Source organism: Camelus dromedarius, chromosome 17 (assembly GCF_036321535.1).
Source record: "Camelus dromedarius isolate mCamDro1 chromosome 17, mCamDro1.pat, whole genome shotgun sequence".
Lineage (NCBI taxonomy): Eukaryota > Metazoa > Chordata > Mammalia > Artiodactyla > Camelidae > Camelus > Camelus dromedarius.
The window spans coordinates 22,340,319-22,361,002 of record NC_087452.1 but is presented as its reverse complement, the minus strand read 5'-3'; the positions used below and the strand labels follow the sequence as shown (position 1 = coordinate 22,361,002).

General features: G+C 46.7%; 1 protein-coding gene across 9 annotated transcripts in view; it reads right to left on the bottom strand.

The window, feature by feature from the left end:
* PRICKLE2 (prickle planar cell polarity protein 2) overlaps positions 1–20,684 on the bottom strand; it is a 313,308-nt gene that overhangs the window by 108,845 nt on the left and 183,779 nt on the right. The window contains exon 1 of one of the 9 annotated variants that reach the window (XM_031470681.2): positions 2,989–3,503. The exons of 6 other annotated variants lie outside the window; for them this stretch is intronic. The gene's annotated coding sequence lies outside the window, so the exon portion shown is untranslated. Of the gene's footprint in view, positions 1–1,822; positions 1,968–2,988; positions 3,504–20,684 lie in introns of those variants that run through there. 2 more of the 9 variants (XM_031470680.2, XM_031470682.2) reach the window with 2 other exon arrangements.

Here is a 20,684-nt window from a genome sequence, read left to right as displayed (position 1 = left end):
AGCTGTGTCATTTAGGGTAAGTTCCATTCCCTCTTTGGCCTTCAGTTTCCTCTGCGGAATGAGTATTAAAACAACTACCCACTGTGGTTCCCAGGCTGATGTTCAACGGGAAATATCAGTCACCTGCACCAGAAGGGAAGGAAGCACAACATCTAGTAGGAGCCAGGAACTGGGCGAGGGCAGTGAAGCCACCATTCCCCAGCAAGCCCACGATTTCTAATTTTTACATGAGAAAACCAAAGTTCAGAGAGGTCAGGCTACTCTCCCAAGATCACACATACAATCGGGAGGCAGTGAAGGGGGACCGCCAGCAAGAGATGACTATGATTCTCCATGCAACACACAACTTGACCAAAGACGAACGGCGACCTGGAGTGATCAACTCCCCATTCTAGGGAGAAAGAGCTTTATGCCAGACTCCTCCTCGGGCTCCTTTCATCATTCTCAATTTGTCCTTCAGACCTCTGCATTGGAGTTCCAGTTCACCCAAATTTAAAAGAAAGATGTAAACTGACTATACCTCAAATAAAAAAAAAATTTTTAAAAGATGTGCACAGAAAAGGAAGTAACAGCCATCAAATGGCATGCTCGCTGGCAGGAAAAGAGGAAGAGCGCATGGCTGGCGAAGATGTACTGGGTCAGCAGACACAGATCAAGGGCAGAGGGCTGGCTCATGCACAGGTGGGCAACGGAGGCCCATTCTTTTCCCTTAACAGCCAACCCACAAGCTAAAGTCACCCATTCGGTGGCAAAGGAAACCTTGGAACTTCTGAGGAGCCAGCCGATAGGATGAAGCCCATATTCAAAGGCCTCCCTGGATGGAGAAGAAAGTGCTTAGTGTCTGCACTGCAAAGAAAGCCAAAAAGGAAGAGCTCTCACACGCGACGTCGGATCAGAAGAGAGACGCGTACAGAAAACCAGAAATGCGTCAATTCCAATTGGGATCCCGCAGCATTTTCCATGTGACTTGTCAGCTGCCCAAACAGGGGGCCTTCCTTCTGGGGGCCTGAGCCCCCAGCTAGTGCTGACTGATTTTTCATTACACCATCCGGTCACTCTCAGTTCTGCAAAATACGGAAGCCCGGATAACACACTTTATTCTGTCAACTCATTCAATTCTGAGTGGGACTGGAGAGGGCACCTTTGCTGCTGGCTAAACCTCTTTGCAGACAAATGGATGTAAGCATACTGCCTTTTCAGGGGAATTTTTTTTTTTTTTTTTAGCAATAATGTTTATAATCATAATGGGAAGAAGGTAACAACGAGAACAACAGTAATAACTAACCAGTACCGAACATTCACTGCGTGGCTGGCACTGTGCTAGGTGCTTTTTTGTGCCATCTCATCAAATCCTTACACCTTGCCCTGTGCTTCTCCTGCTCTTTGCATTACAGAGGCAGGAAATAATATTCAGAACCGTAGCTCTAAGTATTTTCAGCTCTTTCTGAATCCAGAACCTGAGGCCTTGCTAAATAAACATCATCCCCTACGTCCGAATCTCTAAATTCCCTTCTTGTTCCTTAAGCTTCCATGATTGCATCTTCCTTCCACTATTTCTATTTTTTCCCCACTGTGTTGCATGGTAAACCTTTACAAACCCACCATTTCAAACAATGCTATTTTACAATTTCTGGTGACCCCACGACTGTTAACAGACTGTAATGCCTGATGGAGCCAACATGTTTCAATTTTCACATTAAAAAAAAAAAATTTCCAAGGGGAAAGAGCAGTAGATGGAAAGGCAAAACTTTTACAAGCACTCGAGAAGGCATTAAAATCCAAATTTCCAAAATATAGTAATTCCGTCAAAGTTGTGACTTACTCTGGAGCCCAAGGGGACACTCATCCTGACCCATCTGTGAAAGCCATCAGCAGCCAGTAAGCCTTCTGGCAAGCAGGATTAGAGCAGCCAGTTCAGCCTCCAGCAACGAGGCCAGGCTGCTTCATTTAGTTGAAGTCTCTCTGAGATGGTTTAAAACTCTCTGGGAAGAGAGATTCAAGCAAAGCAAATTGCAGCCTTACAAGCTGCAGCTTCAGTACATGACAGTTCCTGTCTATACACTCACAGCACACTGGGGCCCTCCCCTGACTGTGGCCACGGCTGCACTGACTAGAAGCAGAACCCTCTCGTGGGGAGGGTGGGGGTGGAATCACGTACAAGGCAAAGTTATACAAGACCCATGCTTGGACCAGCGGATGGCACCACAGCTGGAACGGATCACTTATCCCAGTGTGATTTGGCCCAACCGGGGTTACTTATGGTTCATAAAGGTCCCACAGACCCCCGCATATTCTAAGATCACATAACAGAGAATAATGGGATTAAAAATCTGTATTTCATCCTGAGACCTCCATGGCAGATTAGTGATGCTGCGATCGGCTTGGGGGAAACCCAGAGCAAGGAGAGCTCACTGTGAACACTCCTCCAAGAAACCCAACGTGGAGAACGCACTGAGTCATGTGTCTCAGCCTGGCTGTGCGGTCATACACTGGAGCTCTGTCACCATTTCTAATCTGAAAACATCGGCTAAAATTAAACCTGAATAATTCCAGCGCCATTTCTTTACCTGGAAGTCTCAGCTAAGTCTTCATTTTTCAGAGCCTCTAATGATTTCTGACATCCTGAGCTGAAATGACTCCTGCCCATGAACACAGCCAGGTGTGTGTTGGGTTTTTAAACCCTCTCCTCTTTTATTATTATTATTATTATTTCTTTAAAGATAGCTGCACTTCTTTTTAGGGTAAAGCTGCTTCTAAAGCACTGAGACTTAAGCATTTCTTCAGGACTCCCTAGAGCTGTGAAATGTCACTTTGCAATTGAGCTTTCTAATAAGCATAGAAAGGGAAGAGGTGCAGAAGGGCCACTGCCTGGCCAAGATAACGGAGCCCCGATGTTCTTCCCCCAGCCAAAACCTCTAGATCTGGCTTTCTCATCCTCCCTAAAAAATATGCTGCTGTGCAACGTGTGAATTAGAACAAATTTCTTACCTACCTCAAGGGTCCGTGAAACGACCAGTCTGAGTGGAAGCTTCCGCCAGACCCTCTGAGCTTGTCAATTGCCCCAGTTCACTTTCTCCCTGGGTCTGGCTTCTAAGAACGCAAGCAGGACTGCAGGCAGCCAACGCATCTCCTTCTGGAAGCCCTTCTCCAAATCTGGACCCTTCCTGCAGCCAGCAGCAGCTGGCTCAAGCCCGAGCCGCTCTGCCTCTGCCTCCGCTCGTGGAAACAGCACGGCTGGACGGAGAGAGAGACCCTCCTCGGATCCACCAAGCAGGGGGAAAAGTGTGACTTCTCCCCGTCTCCTTCGGATCCGGATCCGATCGCCTTCCTCAGAACCCCCGTTTCGTCTAACTCCCCTTCTTCACGACAATCTGTAGGAAGTCACAGACTCTGGCTTCAGCGTCACTAACTGATCCCGAGCCAGACCCCGGGGCGACCAGTCAGCTGGTTGCAGGGCCCAAGACACTGAACCAGGAAATGTGCAGCTGCGCCAAAAAAAAAAAAAAAAAAAAATAATAATAATAATAATAATAACCGTCGGCGGAGCTGCCGAAGTCGCCGTTGCAGTGCCCGCATCCTCCGCATGCTAATGAGGCCGTGACGTCAGCCAGTCAGTCACGGCATCTGGACGTCCCGTCCCGTCCCCTCTGCCCAGCGCCGAGATTTATTTACATGTAAATTAGCCTCGCCTTCCAAATCAATAATCCCCAGGACAGGAAGAGGGGAAGAAAACCTTTGCAGGATGCAAAGGCCCCCAGCTAACGCAGTCTCCAAAGGAGCACAAAAATATCACATACAAGAAGAGAGGCTTTAAAGATACACGCCTTTTTTTTTTTCTTTTCTTTTTTTTTCTCTTTAGAGGCTGTGCTCTTATGTGCCGCAGATCAGATCTGGGCACAGTTACCGACCTGAGAGCCTGTTTCTGATTATATGCTGCACCAGTCCAGGAGTGGAATCAGGGCTTCCCCCCACCCCACAAAAGCTGTGCTGAGCCTTCAAATGCCTCTACTTTCTTTTTCTCTCTTCTCTCTCTCCAACTTTCATTTCAGGCTATTTGTTGTTTTGGGACTGGGTCATCCTTTAATTTTTGCACCCCTCCTCCCACATCCACAGACAAAACCCAAGTGACTGCTTTTCTCACACGCTTGGGTGTGGAATTAGTCAACCCCTCTGTCAACCCTTGACCCCAGCTCCAAGTCAGCATGAGAGATGACAAAGCATAAACCTTTCCAGGGGCTTCTGAGGACACTTAGGCCCTTAGAAAACACTGCTTTCCAACTCTCCATTTTACAGATTAGGAAACTGAGGCTTTGAGTGGAGAAGAGAGTTTTCCAAGGTCACACAGGGAGTTCAGCAAGGATGGGCCAGAATTCACATTTCCTGGACCTCAGTCGGGAGCTCTGTTAAATACTTTTGGGTTTCAAATCTCCATCTTTCTGCACCAACAAAGAAGTCTAACCAAGCAATCAGGAGGAAAGAACTCTACAGTATGGGGTGGTGCTGGGTTCGAATCCTAGCTTTGTTTCCTGCTAGAGGTGTGACCCTGGGCGAGTCACTTTAACTCTTGGGGTCTTCAGTTTCTTCATCTGTACCACCCCTCCATTTCATAAATACTGTCTGAGCACCTACTCTGTGCCAAGAGTTGTTCTAAGGACTAGGTCTAGAGACGGTGTTTGCTTTGAGCTCTAGTACAATAGACGGAAAAATACTGACTGGCACTGCGGTGAGGATGGATACAATGCCAGTATCACTAAGTAAGTTTTGATATTTTGGATGAGGTCAGAAGAACTCACAAAGGTTTTCCTTCCACTAGGATAGCCACTGTATCTCTCCTCTGAGTATTTCTGTGGTCATCTTTGTTTAAAATCAACTGTTCTTTCAGTGCTGCCTCTGCAGAATGCTGGACCAGGGGAGAGGCAAGAGCCAACATTCTAGACTCTATGCCTGTGAGTTCAAAGCGCCAGGGTTCCCTAGGAGGAAGGTGAGGGAGGGGCTGAGTAGGCTGGGAGACAGGTATGTTCCATCATGCCCAGAAGTGTGCCCGAGGACAAAGCTGCCAGCCCGGCTCCTTGCCCACCCTCCCCTGCCTGAAGAACCCACTCTGATGAGCTCTGCCCTTCCAGCTGGAGTTCTTGAAGCTTCAAATGAATTTCTTTGTTGAATGTGGGGAAGTTAAATTATGCCTTTTGTTATATATAATTGTATTAATAATGCTTAATAACTTCTTTCAAACTGCTTCTCCCTGGTTCACAGAAGACCTTTCATGGTGAAAATCATGGGACCTGGAATAACTTTTAACTAATAGAAACTGAATACAAGGGGATGAGTCACACTCTGCTGTAGCTCTCCATCACACAGAACTCAGAGCAGGTAGAGAGACGGATGGCGCCGCCAGACCTCAATATCCTTCAAGAAGATTACCAAATATAACAGTTTGGGGCCACCACTGGCCAAGGCGGAACGGTGACACCCTACTCTGGTGTGGCCATGGACAAGTCATTTCAACTTTCTAGGCCCCCGCTTCTTCATGTGAAGATGGGCCCCACTGCTCTCGGATGTTCTTTTTGGCATGATCCTGTGAGCATTATGAGGAGCAATTCACAAGTGATGGACAGGAAAGCAATGAAGAGGAAAGCTGGCGCAGGGAGAGGGAAACGAGACTCATCTTCATGTGCAGTAGATCTGACACGTGACTATCCACCTCTTAAGAGGGGACAATATGACACGGGGTCTGGAATGGAGCGCCTGGGGTCAGACCCTGGCTCTGACATTTGCTAACTCTCGGATTGGGGGCCTGAGATTCTCATCTATAACAGGGGGCCATAAAACTGCCTACCCTTGGGAGGAGGGTATGGGGCACTGGTAGAGCACGTGCTTAGGTCCTGGGGTTCAATCCCCAGTATCTACGTTAAAAAAAAAAAAAAGGCTGCCTACCGTTGTAGAGCTATTTTGACGATCAAGTGATACTCTGCGTGAAGGAGTGACCGCTGAGCCTAGGACACAGTGAACGTTCAGGAAATGTTAGCTACTGGTAGTGGAACGGATGCTCTTTCGCTGTTTACTTTTGCACCAATGAGTTAGTGACTAGAAAAGTTCACAAGGCAGGAGGAAGTGGATAAATGAAGACTGCCAAATCTTTCCATTCCTAGGGCATGACTCAAAGTTTCACCTAATGTAGGTGAGATGAAACAACACAGACAACTTTCCAATGACTGAAACCGGGAAGAAAGCAGGAACCACCACCAGGACGCACCAAGGATCTCTTCTTCTGAAGCTGGACAGTAGGGCAAGACGACTCTGTTTCTGGGAAGGATGGGTGCATCCATCATCCATCCATTCATGTATCCACTCACTCATTAAATGAGCTCCCACTTGTCAGACACTGCGTCAGGCCTCAGGGACATCATGGGGACCAAGAAAGGCATGGGGCCTGCCTTAAAAAAGCTTAGAAATGAGAGGGGAAGACAATGAAGTAATCAATTAAGAGTAGAGTGAGATGCGTGTTCTGATGGGCACACGCAGAGCTCTCGACAGTCTAATTGCAATCAGGAGGGGGATGCTGCAAAATCACGTTGCCAACGTCCTTTTGACAGCATGTGCCCTGTGAGCGCAGCTTGGAGGTAGGGATGCTGGAGATCTGGGCACCACCCTTGCAGAGATGACTGAAATCACAAAATCTGGGGATTGAGAATTCCTTGTGACAATTATTTTCATCCTGGAGACCATTCTATTTCAGGATTTGGGGAACATATGCTGTTAGGTATTAGACAAGGTGAAGCAACAACTACTTTGGAAATTTCAGAGATGTGATAAGTAGGGACAAAACTCACAACGTTTTTACACAGAAGAGTGAAATTCCACATTTGTGACAATGAGCTCCTGGGGGTGGGGGGCAGGGGAGAACAGGCAATGCATGTAAGACCTAACAACCTGAAAAACTGTATTCAGTTTCTTGTAATGAGCCGTAATGGAAAAGACAGTGAAAAAAAATATATATATATGTATGCATATGCATAACTGAATCCCTTTGCTGTTCACCTGAAACTAACACTGGAAATCAACTACACTTCAATAAAAAATAGGAATTTAAAAAAGAAAAACAAGATCGCACAATATGGTATTTACATAAATGACCATTACTGCATACAGTACATAGAAAGAGAGAAAAGAAAGACAAGACTGACTGTGGCTGAGGCGATCAGAAACCAGGAAGAGTGATCTGAATCACGTTGAAGGTCAAAAACATTTTTTTTTTGTAATTAAAAAAAAAAAAAAAACAAACAAGGTTATGGAAGGGAAGGCCTTACTAATGACACAAAATCCAGAAGCTGTAAGTGAAAAAAGTGCTCCAAGTGCCAAGGTCAAGTTTTAGCTCGAGAGAGAGGGCTGCACAAATGCGGAATTAAAAGACTCCTCTGCAAGAGCACAAGACGGCGGAGTGGCACCAACAGGACACTGGCAGGTAATGACAGAGAGCCCGCTTCGTACATGCGAGAAAATCAAATCACCTTTCCATTCCAGCCAGCATTAGTCAAAATCTTGTTAGAGGATTATGGGGCAAGGGTAGTGGAATCACTCACTGCTGGTTAAGCTTACATGGGAGAAGCGGAGAAGCGTAAGTGATGACAAGGACTGCGGCCTCCTGGATGAAGGGCTGTCATGAGGACGGTCATAATGAACAATTTTTATCTCCATCTCCATAGGTGTAAAATAAGAAGGGATGGATTTTAAATGAACTCAAGAGGGACTGCACTTGGCCCGCAGGAAGACTTTTGAATCCTGAGATGGTAAGGACTGGCATGGGTCACTCAAGGCAACGGAAGCATCTTGATCTTAGGAGCACTTTACAAAGATAAAGGCATCACTAGTCCTGGCTGCTTTAGATCAGCACCTTCCGGCCCTGCTATCGTGACATCCTAATTACTATGAGGGATATGATCACAGTTTCAAACCACTTATCTAATAAAGGGCTTAAGTTCATTTCAGTTTACTTTATTTAAAAAAGGTATATATGTGTAATTAATATATATATACATACACACATACACATACTCTAAGTATATAATATATATTATATATTTTTAAAGAACATATTCTTTGAAACTTTTTATTATGTATGTATGTATATATATGTGTGTATAGAGAGAGAGAGGAGAGAGATTGATTTATACAGTTTTAAATAATCCACTCAAGAGTGGTTTTCTCAAGTGAGATTTCAAAAGTCAGTAAATGTTTCAAAATGAGGGAGAGGAGGCGTACAAAGAATTACTGTATGAGTTGGGATGGGCTAGACTAGTATGCAGCAACAATCACAGACAGGCCTCAGAGATTTAACACGAGGAAAACTGACGGGTCGCTCTTGCAAAGTTGGCAGGAAGGCCAAAGCCTCGCCAGGCACCTGTATTCCAAGCAGTGACTCAGGGACCTAGGCTGCTTCCTTCTCGTCCGTCTGTGATCCTAACACATCATTTCCAGGTTACAGCAATAGAAGAAGAGAGAACTGGGGAGGCTGCTGGGCGCCTCAGCTTGGTGGTGAATGACATCACTTCAACTGGTCAAATAATCCCGCGACCTCACCCAGCTGCAAGGGGCCTGGGAAGTGTCTACCCAGAAAGAGGAGGAAAAGGAAACCATGAGGAGGCCTGGTAATGCCCACCACAGCTGTCAATATTTATTTTTGCATGTAAATTCCTTTTTTTAAAAATACACAGGCTTCTAAACCCATAATGTCTTAAAACAAAGGGATGTTTATCATCAAAGAAATGATAAATAGTCCTAAATGAATACTAGAGATCAAAGTTGCATCTGTTTTGCCCCAAAAGGGAGGAAACAAAGAAAATATTCTCGATTTTTATTAACTTCCGAGCAACATCTAACCCACATAAGCAAAGAGAAAATAAATGAAACTTGTAAAGCTTCTCTACTGTAGGTAAAGATAAATAAGGCACCCAAAGGCAGAAATGCCTTTGGAAATAAAAGGAACGCTCCGAAGAGATTCTCCTCAATAGATTCTAACCACTTTTCCAATTCAGACTTAAAATAATCTGCCTCGTGTAAACGGGTGGCGCGTTGTCACTGAAGGGACCCAACAAAAAGACCTGAATTCAAATCCACCTGTATTACCTCCCACCTGCATGACCTTGGTAATTAACAGCCACACACCTTTTCTAAGCCTCAGTTTCTCCATCTACAGAATGGAGACATCTATCTACTAAAGTCTGTATGTAGGCTTAGATGAGTTACTTTATATGAAGAGCTTTGTAGGGTACCTCACATATAATAGGATATACTATAGTGGCATGGACTATACTCCCCACTTGGTTTTCAGAGAAGGGAGGAAGAATGAGAGGTTCAATGATAAATGATAAAATTGTTCACGATAAACAGAAGGATGACACTCCCCACAGCACATCTTCTTTTACATCCATTTGTATCCGATTCCATGATCATAAATGCCCCTCAGACCCTGGACACATTTCTGTATCTTGTGAAAAATAACCTGACACACTTTAAATCCCAAAAACGAGGCCTTCCTTTTCTTTTTTCCACCATCTTAGGAATCAGCTACATGTCATACATTTTAATCATCCTTGATCCTAATCATCTAATGCACAAAATTTCAATACAGCCTTTTATCCTCTTTTAATTACATTAATTAAAAGGAGAAATATGGACAAGCAAGCATGGGTAAATCAAAATGAAAGACAGCTGAAGGTTTTGCTCCCTTCTCCCCGAAGATTAAAAACTGCACCAATGATTTAAACATGCTTACCACTGCACAGCTCCATGAAAATATTGTTAAAGGGACATGACGTGCGAGCAAATGTTACTTTTGTTTTAGATAAAGAAAGCTGCACTTACTACAGCGGCTTTTTGGAACTACTAATTTTCATTAAACAGGAGGATAAAACACTGGACTCTCTCTATGTAAAGGACCAGGAGAACACACAAGGACTGCACAGGGATGATCTGCACTTTCTAAATGCAGTCACTCAAGTTCCAGCATGATTCTTTTGGGAGAGAATGCCAGTAAAATGGAAGATACCCCAGGAAAAAACTGAAAAACAAAACAAAAACAAAAACAAAAACAAACCTCTCAGCCTCATAAAATAGCAAATCGGCAACACAGATCTGTCTCGGGAAAATTATCCTGGAACACCAAATGTCACAGAAGTACAAACTGATGTATTGTTTTTCTTCAGGAATGAGAAGGACTTACATCCCAGGTGTTTTGCACACTTTATCTCATTTAGTCCTCATCATAATCCCAAACTGTAGCTTTGATTACCCCCTAGTGTACAAATGAGGATACTGAGGTTCAAAGGGGACAAAAGAATGACACAAGGAACCACAGCTGGGATGTGGTCCTGGGTCTGATTACTAAATCCATATTTCTTCCTCTGATTCAAAGGTTCTCAGCCATCCTTTCAAAAGCCAGGTGTGTTCCAATCACAGTGTGGTATGTCAGAAATAACTATTAAAAACAGAGGAAAATGCGAAAGGTTCTTTGGTCATCCAGATTAGATGAATTCCTTTGTACAAAACTGACAGTACCACTGTTTGAGACTTGTGTCCTTTCCTTTGGAACTTGTTTCCTGTTTCATAGTTTCTACAGCCTTGGTTAGCGGTTCTGGGCCATCCTTGTTCAATGTGAATGGTTACCTGATTAATCTCTCTCTCTCTAACTAGACTAGACGTCTGTGAGGGCATGGACAACACTTTTTGGGTTCACCCTTCTATTCCAAGCACCTAGGACAGTGCCCGGTGACCTGACAGCTAATGAGTATGGGCTGAATGAATAAAGTTTGTCAATGATTTTTCTTGTCTAGAAATGAGAGGGAATACAGGATTATTCCTGTAAGAACATCTCTCTGCTCATCTGCATTCCAACATGATTTTGTGAGTAGGAAAGGCAAGGATGGAGTTAACCTCTCCAACTTTCTTAGTTTAGCTTCCAGGATGTCACGGTCTCCTGGTTTCCCTCCTACCCTCTGGCTGTTCTTCCTCAGTCCCTTTTGCTTTTTCTTCCTCATCCCCCTGACTGCTAAACACTGGAATACCTCCGGGCTCAGTCCTGGGACCGCTACTCTTTTCTGCCTACATTCACTTCTTTATTCTGGTCCAGGGTCTTAAATACCTTCTCCAGGTTGATGACTCCAGGACAGACTTATTCCATGAAGTCAAGGTTTACAGATCCACCTGCCTACGTCACATCTACATTAGGATGTCTGAAAGCCTTCTCAAATTTAACAGGTCCGTATCTTCGTTCTTAACATCACCTCCAAATCGTCTCCATTTGCAATATTCATTATCTCAGTTATCAGCAACTCCATCTTTCCTGATTAAGAACAAACACCTTCCAGTTACCCTTCACTCTTTTCTTCCTCTTGCCTTTGACATCTAATCCAAGAGTTGGCAAGCCACATCTCACCAGCCAATTCCAGTCTGCTTCGTGTTTTTGCAAATACCATTTTATTGGCGCACAATCACGCCCATTCATTTATTTATCATCTGCAGCTGCATTCATGCGTCAACAGAACTGAGTAGTTGCAACAGAGACTGTCTGGCCTGCAAAGCCAAATAGATTTACTCTCTGACCCCTTACACTGAGTATTTTGTAATCCTTGACCAGCCCTGTGGGCTGGCTCTGTCTTCAAAACGTATGCAGAATCTGACATCACTCCACCATGTTCACAAGTCTCACCACCAGATGCAAGCCACCATCAATCTCGCCTCTACCTGGTCTACCCCGCTCCAAGCCCCCACCGTCTTTCTCCTAGATGGAGATGCAGGCCACCATCAATCTCGCCTCTACCTGGTCTACCCCGCTCCAAGCCCCCACTGTCTTTCTCCTAGATGGAGATGCAGGCCACCATCAATCTCGCCTCTACCTGGTCTACCCCGCTCCAAGCCCCCACCGTCTTTCTCCTAGATGGAGATGCAAGCCACCATCAACTCTCGCCTCTACCTGGTCTACCCCGCTCCAAGCCCCCACCGTCTTTCTCCTAGATGGAGATGCAGGCCACCATCAATCTCGCCTCTACCTGGTCTACCCCGCTCCAAGCCCCCACCGTCTTTCTCCTAGATGGAGATGCAAGCCACCATCAACTCTCGCCTCTACCTGGTCTACCCCGCTCCAAGCCCCCACCGTCTTTCTCCTAGATGGAGATGCAGGCCACCATCAATCTCGCCTCTACCTGGTCTACCCCGCTCCAAGCCCCCACCGTCTTTCTCCTAGATGGAGATGCAGGCCACCATCAATCTCGCCTCTACCTGGTCTACCCCGCTCCAAGCCCCCACCGTCTTTCTCCTAGATGGAGATGCAAGCCACCATCAACTCTCGCCTCTACCTGGTCTACCCCGCTCCAAGCCCCCACCGTCTTTCTCCTAGATGGAGATGCAGGCCACCATCAATCTCGCCTCTACCTGGTCTACCCCGCTCCAAGCCCCCACCGTCTTTCTCCTAGATGGAGATGCAGGCCACCATCAATCTCGCCTCTACCTGGTCTACCCCGCTCCAAGCCCCCACCGTCTTTCTCCTAGATGGAGATGCAAGCCACCATCAACTCTCGCCTCTACCTGGTCTACCCCGCTCCAAGCCCCCACCGTCTTTCTCCTAGATGGAGATGCAAGCCACCATCAACTCTCGCCTCTACCTGGTCTACCCCGCTCCAAGCCCCCACCGTCTTTCTCCTAGATGGAGATGCAGGCCACCATCAATCTCGCCTCTACCTGGTCTACCCCGCTCCAAGCCCCCACCGTCTTTCTCCTAGATGGAGATGCAAGCCACCATCAATCTCGCCTCTACCTGGTCTACCCCGCTCCAAGCCCCCACCGTCTTTCTCCTAGATGGAGATGCAGGCCACCATCAATCTCGCCTCTACCTGGTCTACCCCGCTCCAAGCCCCCACCGTCTTTCTCCTAGATGGAGATGCAAGCCACCATCAACTCTCGCCTCTACCTGGTCTACCCCGCTCCAAGCCCCCACCGTCTTTCTCCTAGATGGAGATGCAGGCCACCATCAATCTCGCCTCTACCTGGTCTACCCCGCTCCAAGCCCCCACCGTCTTTCTCCTAGATGGAGATGCAAGCCACCATCAACTCTCGCCTCTACCTGGTCTACCCCGCTCCAAGCCCCCACCGTCTTTCTCCTAGATGGAGATGCAAGCCACCATCAATCTCGCCTCTACCTGGTCTACCCCGCTCCAAGCCCCCACCGTCTTTCTCCTAGATGGAGATGCAAGCCACCATCAATCTCGCCTCTACCTGGTCTACCCCGCTCCAAGCCCCCACCGTCTTTCTCCTAGATGGAGATGCAAGCCACCATCAACTCTCGCCTCTACCTGGTCTACCCCGCTCCAAGCCCCCACCGTCTTTCTCCTAGATGGAGATGCAGGCCACCATCAATCTCGCCTCTACCTGGTCTACCCCGCTCCAAGCCCCCACCGTCTTTCTCCTAGATGGAGATGCAAGCCACCATCAACTCTCGCCTCTACCTGGTCTACCCCGCTCCAAGCCCCCACCGTCTTTCTCCTAGATGGAGATGCAAGCCACCATCAATCTCGCCTCTACCTGGTCTACCCCGCTCCAAGCCCCCACCGTCTTTCTCCTAGATGGAGATGCAAGCCACCATCAATCTCGCCTCTACCTGGTCTACCCCGCTCCAAGCCCCCACCGTCTTTCTCCTAGATGGAGATGCAAGCCACCATCAACTCTCGCCTCTACCTGGTCTACCCCGCTCCAAGCCCCCACCGTCTTTCTCCTAGATGGAGATGCAGGCCACCATCAATCTCGCCTCTACCTGGTCTACCCCGCTCCAAGCCCCCACCGTCTTTCTCCTAGATGGAGATGCAAGCCACCATCAACTCTCGCCTCTACCTGGTCTACCCCGCTCCAAGCCCCCACCGTCTTTCTCCTAGATGGAGATGCAAGCCACCATCAATCTCGCCTCTACCTGGTCTACCCCGCTCCAAGCCCCCACCGTCTTTCTCCTAGATGGAGATGCAAGCCACCATCAATCTCGCCTCTACCTGGTCTACCCCGCTCCAAGCCCCCACCGTCTTTCTCCTAGATGGAGATGCAAGCCACCATCAACTCTCGCCTCTACCTGGTCTACCCCGCTCCAAGCCCCCACCGTCTTTCTCCTAGATGGAGATGCAGGCCACCATCAATCTCGCCTCTACCTGGTCTACCCCGCTCCAAGCCCCCACCGTCTTTCTCCTAGATGGAGATGCAAGCCACCATCAACTCTCGCCTCTACCTGGTCTACCCCGCTCCAAGCCCCCACCGTCTTTCTCCTAGATGGAGATGCAAGCCACCATCAATCTCGCCCCTACCCAGTCTACTCTTGCCCCTCTTCACTCTATTCACAAAACTGCAACCATAATGATTCTCTGAAAACAAACATCAGAGCATATCACACTTCTCTCAAAATCCACCAAGGCTGCTCATCTCAGAGTAAGACCCTTGAGATCTAGGCCTTCTCATGGCTTCTCTGACACCATTTCCTGCCACTCTCTGCCCTGTTGTCACTCAAACACTGGTCCCCAAACTCACCAGGCACATGCCTGCCTCCAGGTCTTTGCAGTTGCTCTTCCCTCTGTCTGAAATGTTCCTCCGGCAGATAGCAGCCTGGCTTACTCATCTTTTCAAGTCTTAAAACTGTCACCCCCGTGAGGGCTTCCCATCCTATCTGAGACTGTCCTTCCTCCCACCTTCCTAATACTGCCAAACTTTTTCCTTATTTTTCTCCTTAGCACTTAGTGATCTTAAAATTGTACTGAGATACAATTTACAAACCACACAATTCACCCATTTAAAGTATACAATTCAACAGGTGTTAGTATATTCATACAGTTGTACAACCATTATCACAATCTGATTTTAGAACACTTTTACCAACCCCAAAAGAAACCCCTTCTCAATGAGTAAACACCTTCTGTTTGCCCCAGCTCGAGCCCTAGGCAAACCCCCATCTGCCTTTCGTCTCTTGAAATTTAACGATTCTGAATATGTCACAGAAATGGAATCATATAATATGTGACCTTTTGTAGCTGCCTTCTTTCATTTAGTGTAATACTTGCAAGGTTGGTTCATCCATGTTGCAGCTTGGAACAGAGCTTCATTATTTTTGTACTGCTGAAACATATTTCACTGCATGGAGATAACATTTTACTCATCCATTCATCATGTCCATCATGATGGACCTCTGGGTTGTTTCGACTCTTTGACAATTATCGATTATGCTATTGTCAACAGTGGTGTCCAAGTTTTTGTGGGGATGTAGGTTTTCACTTTTCTTGGGTATGTATCTAGGAATGGAACTGCCGAGTCAGGTGGTAAGTAACTCTGTTTAACCTTTTAAGGGACTATGAAGGTCTTCGCTGAGACAGCCAAATCTGCTCTTAATTCTGTTGGGGTCCCCTTGTAAGTGATTAGTCGTTTTTTCTTGCTGCTTTCAAGACTTTCTCTTTGTCTTTCAACATTTTGACTGATGTGTCTCAGTGTGGTTCTCTTTGCATTTGCTTTCTTGGAGTGCATTAGCTTACTGTATGTGTAGATTAATATTTTGTTTTCTACCATTATTTCTTCAAATTTCTTTTCTGTTCCTTTTTCCTCTCTCTTTTTTAACTAGTCCCATCATACATATGTTGGTATGTTTATTGGTATTTCACATTTCTCAAATTTAATAATATCTCTTTATTTTTCCTGTTCTTCAGATTGCATAAGCTTTTATCAATTTACCTTCAAGTTTGCAGATTCTTGCTTCCTCCACATTAAATCTAAGTGAAATTTTCATTTCAGTCATTTTACTTTTAGCTCTAAACTTTCCAATCTTTAAATAATTCTTTTAAAAAAATAATTTCTCTTTATTGATATTCTCTATTTGATAAGACATTGTCACTATGCTTTCCTTTATTTCTTCAGACATAGTTTCCTAGAGTTCTTCGAATATATTTATAATAGCTGACATGAAGTCTTTGGTAAATCTGACATTTAGGCCCCCTCACAGACAGTTTCTTTTGCCTATGTTTTTTTCCTGTGTATTGATCACACTTTGTTTCTTTGTATGACTCCAGATACTTTTTTGAGAACTGAATATTTTAGATAATACATTGTAGTACTTCTGGCTACTGACTCCCTCTTCTTTTTTCTGGAGCTTGTTGTTTTTTGCTTATTTGCTTAGTGACCAGCTAGACAAGTTGAGTGAAGCCTGTTTCCTCTGCAGTGTGCAGCCTCTGATGTTGCCTCTCAAAGGGCATGGGCACAATCTCGCTGAGCACCTGGCTGGTCTATGTTTATTGGTATTACACCCAGCTATTAGCCTTCACTAACTGTTAGCTGATTGTTCTATTGTTTTCACCAGTACCTTGGGGCATAAATTGCTCCACAGTGATCTGACTCAAGTAGGGCTCCTGTCCAGGGACAGGGTGTTGCCAGTCTTTGAGGTTGTCCCTCCCAGGGGGAAACCATAGCCCTAGATCGAGATCTAGGTGGAGATGTGGCCCCTCCTTCTTGGCTGCCTTCCTCTAAAATAGTTTCCATCACACTGATCTGTATTGAGGGGAACAGGGGAGATCAGTGAGTCATGGCTCAAATGTCACACACGCTCTGTTCTTACCAAGATTTAGTAGATTTTCTTGAACAGGTTTCTCCACCTGCTGCATACCCTTGGGACAATTTCTAGAAACCATAAAGGTTTGTTTTTTTAGTAAGTAACTTTCAGCAGTCAAACAACCGTTTCCCTAATTAAAGGGTCTACTTGAGCTCCTCACAATGCCATTTGGAAGTTGACACCCAGTACTAGGCACTCTTAAATCACTGTATGTTTTATTTGTTTACATTGCTATGTGATCCGATTCCCTACGGGGCCCTGGAATGCAAGCTCCACGTCGCAGGTTGCGGGGGGTGGCGCTGGGGGCAGAATTTTTGTCAGTTTCACTCAGCACCCTAACTTCAAAGCCTGGAACAGTGCCTGGCACTCAGTAGGCCTTCAGTAAATATGGGTTGAGCGAATGATGTGCCCATGGCCCACAGCCAGTCCTGTGTATGCTGTGGCCGACCACAAGTTGCCACAGCTGATGATCCATTCATGGCTGTGACAATTATGAATAACTGCAGTCCTATATTTCCACATAACATTTGCTTGCAATTTCCGCAGAAGCTGATCACAGCCCTGGGAGACTGTCACACCTGTGAATGTCACGAGGCAGATGACTGATGGAGAAGAAAGACTGAGATTTATAGCTAGAGCAGACATATCCCTCAACCCACCGTGCTGGAGTGCACCTTGGCAACTTTTCATCTTAAATATTCTTTAAATCTATAAATAGCTTGCTATAAAGGGCATCTAATTTATCGTGGTTTGAAAGAAAGTCCTGCTGTCATGGAACTCGCCCTGGAATTGGAATCAGGAAGCCTGTGTTTGATCCTGGGCTCTGGCTCTTGCTGTCTGTGTGCCACTGGGCAAGTTACTTAAACTCTGTTTTTCAGATGCCTCCTTTGAAAAACATGAATAATGAGAACTGACTGTAACATTTTTTTCTTGTTATATGAGCTCAAACAATCTTGACAAGGCATTTTGCAGTGTTCGGCATACCAGGAGGACTCAATGAGTGTTAGGTACTGTTATTATTATATGTAAAACAGAAACCAGAGACCTGCCCAGCCATCATACTGGGGTGATCTGTGCATTTAATGAGTGGCTATGAAGGTGGATTGCTCGTATGATGTATTATGCAAAATTACCTTCCTGGAGCTACAGAACTAAGTCTTCTTGGCTCGCTGGGCTGAGAAAAAGCCTCACTAGTGTTTGCTTCAGTTCCAGTCTATCATTCCCCTCCTCCAGGCCTGTGCTCCCATTCCTCAGCCCCCAGGTTAAATGAGGCCCTGCAGAACCTGGGAATTCTGCCTCAAGACCCTCCCATTCCCCTAAGGAGCAAGCTCCTTGAACACCATCTGTCTCCCAGTCTCCATCTTGCTCAGCAGAGGACCGGGCCAAGGCAGAGTCCAAACTACAAAAAAAAAAAAAAAAAAAAAAAAGGCTTCATAACTTGAACTTCCAGCCGAAACAAGCAGTGGCAGAGGTTTACTTATGCATCGTAACCTGCTTCCCTTCAGAGAAGCAGGCAGTGTTTGGCCTCACATGGGGGCATTTGAGCCACCAGGAGAGCCAGTGTCGGGAGGAGGGAGAGAGTTTCCCGGTGGCCAGGACTTCTGGGTACCAGGCACTCTGTCAGGTAGGATGAATCCAAGGGCAACTCCTGCCTCTGCACCTTATTATTAGCTGTGTGAAACGGGACAAGTCACTTTTTCTCTCTGAGCCTCATGTGACAGTCTCTGTCTCATGGACTTTATGGATTATATGAGAAAACACAGGTACGGTTGCCAAGCACACAGCAGGTTCTTTAAAAATGCTAATCAAGTCTGAGGGCAAATGTAGCATCAGTCAGGACAGTGAGGCATGATCCAAAGCCCTCCGGCTGGAGGGGCCATCAGCGCCCATGGATCAGTCCCCACCCCGGGCTGAGCTCCTCCCCAGCTGAATGGCCTTCAGACTCCCTGACAGCCAGGGCACATTTTCCCGCTGCCTCGTTTATTCCTCCTGCTCCCCCTGACACCAATACAAGCTGGAGCCCTGCTGGGGTGTCTTCGAGGTCACCGGGGGACAGGCCCATATGGATGTCAGAGCAGGCTGCTGTAGTGAATTATTTAGCGCCCCTTCTCCAAGGGAGCAGCTCCTGACTCATCAGGCAGGGGCACATTCCTCTTCCCTTAAATGGCACACAAGGAGCCTTGCTGGGGGCTGAGGCTGGCAGAGTCTTCACTGCTCAGCTCATCACAGCTGGGGCAGCTGTAGAAGGAAGGGCTGTTAGGAGCCTAGCCAAAAACAAGATGCACAGAAGGGGTTCAGCTGGCTGCAGTCAGGGGTGCCACGTTACTGGCAACCAGAAACACCAAGAATGAAAGGTTAGAGTCTGCTCGTGATCCGATGCATCCTCCCTGAGAAGATGGAGTGCTGCTTGGAGGGACCCCTTGGCAGAGCCAAATCAGAACCACCAGGGGCTACCTGCAGACAGTCCAAAGGCTTTGGGAAATCTCTTAAAGTGACTGCTCTCAGGAGTACCTCGCCATAAGGACATAAGTGGAGAGAAGATGTATAAGCCAGATTTATAGGTCATATTTACTGCCTTCACAACATCTCACTTAACCCTCAGGACAATCCTTCAAGGTTACATCAATCGTTCTTTATCACAGGCAAAGAAACTGAGGCTTGGAGAAATCAAAATAGCTACTAGTGTTCATCTAACTTCTGAATCTATTTCCTCTTTTTTTTCCCCCTCCAATTCATTGCTGTTCTTTAAATTTCCATTTGGCCAGCGGAATCCGTTCTTCCGACTCCATCCATCCCAGGTTTGGGCTGATCTGGATGTTAAGGCGCACTGGGTTTGGCCAGTTATGGGGATGACACTGACCCTCCAGGAGACTAAGCAGGCCAAGGAGAGCAGCTGGAAGAACAAGGTGCCCCAGGACTAATGGCCACGTTCCTGCCCTTGTTGCGAACGCAGGCTCGGCCAGCGACAGCCCCTCTTCATGGGGACGCAGGAAATACAGGCACAGCTTGGCAATACTGCATATTCACTCTGAGTCCGCAGCAATAAAGTAAAGATCGCAATAAAGCCAGTCAATGAACTTTTTGGTTTCCCAGTGCCTATAAAAGTTATGTTTACACTACACTGTAGTCTACTAAGTGTGCAAATAGCATTACGTCTGGAAAAAAAAACAGCAATGTACATATCCTTATTAAAAAATACTTATTGCTAAAAAACACTAACCACCACCTGCGCATTCAGTGAAGGCATAATCTTTTCGCAATGGTAATAATATCAAAGATCACTGATCAAAGATCACCCTAACGAACATAATCATAATGCGAAAGTCTGAAATATTGTGCAAACTACCAAAAGGTGACACAGAAACACGAAGTGAGCACATGTTGTTGGAAAAAAATGGTGCCAACAGACTCGCTCCAGGCAGGGTTGCCACAAATCTTCAATTTATAAAAAACAAAAACAAAAACAAAAACAAAAACAAAAACACTGTACCCGCAAAGCCCAACAAAGCGAAGCGCAATGAAATGAGGTGCTGAGCACTTTCCATGCTGTTAGAGCCATTTACAGGCTAATGAAGTGGGGCCTGGATGCTCTTCAAAGTGAGGAAACGCAGCAACTCTGCTGGACCCTAAGGATCCAGAGAATGCTTCCTGTCCCTGTGGGGGCCAGGCAGGGCCTCAGTGCGTCTGGCCCCGGGGTTCTACAGCATCCCTTCCTCTCCCTTGGCCAATCCAGTCACCTGCCTGCTGGAGCGAGTGAGTGCACTCCAGCCTCCCCCACAGCACGGCGTGTCTGAGTTCTTGGGTGTCCAGTGCGACCCTGGACCAGCGGAATCCGCTCCCCCAGGGAATCTGTTGACCAGGCAGAGTCCCAGGCCCCACCCGGACCTACTGAATCTGGAGGAGGAGCCTGGTCACCCCGGTTTGCACAAGCCCTCCAGGGGATTCTGCACGCAGGCTTAAGTTGGAGACCCAGCGGCCTAAGTGATCACCGGGAACTTCTGTTGAGAGCCAAAAAAAGAGGGAGAAGGGGTGAGCAAGGGCAGAGAGACAGGAGGGGCCTCTGAGGGGC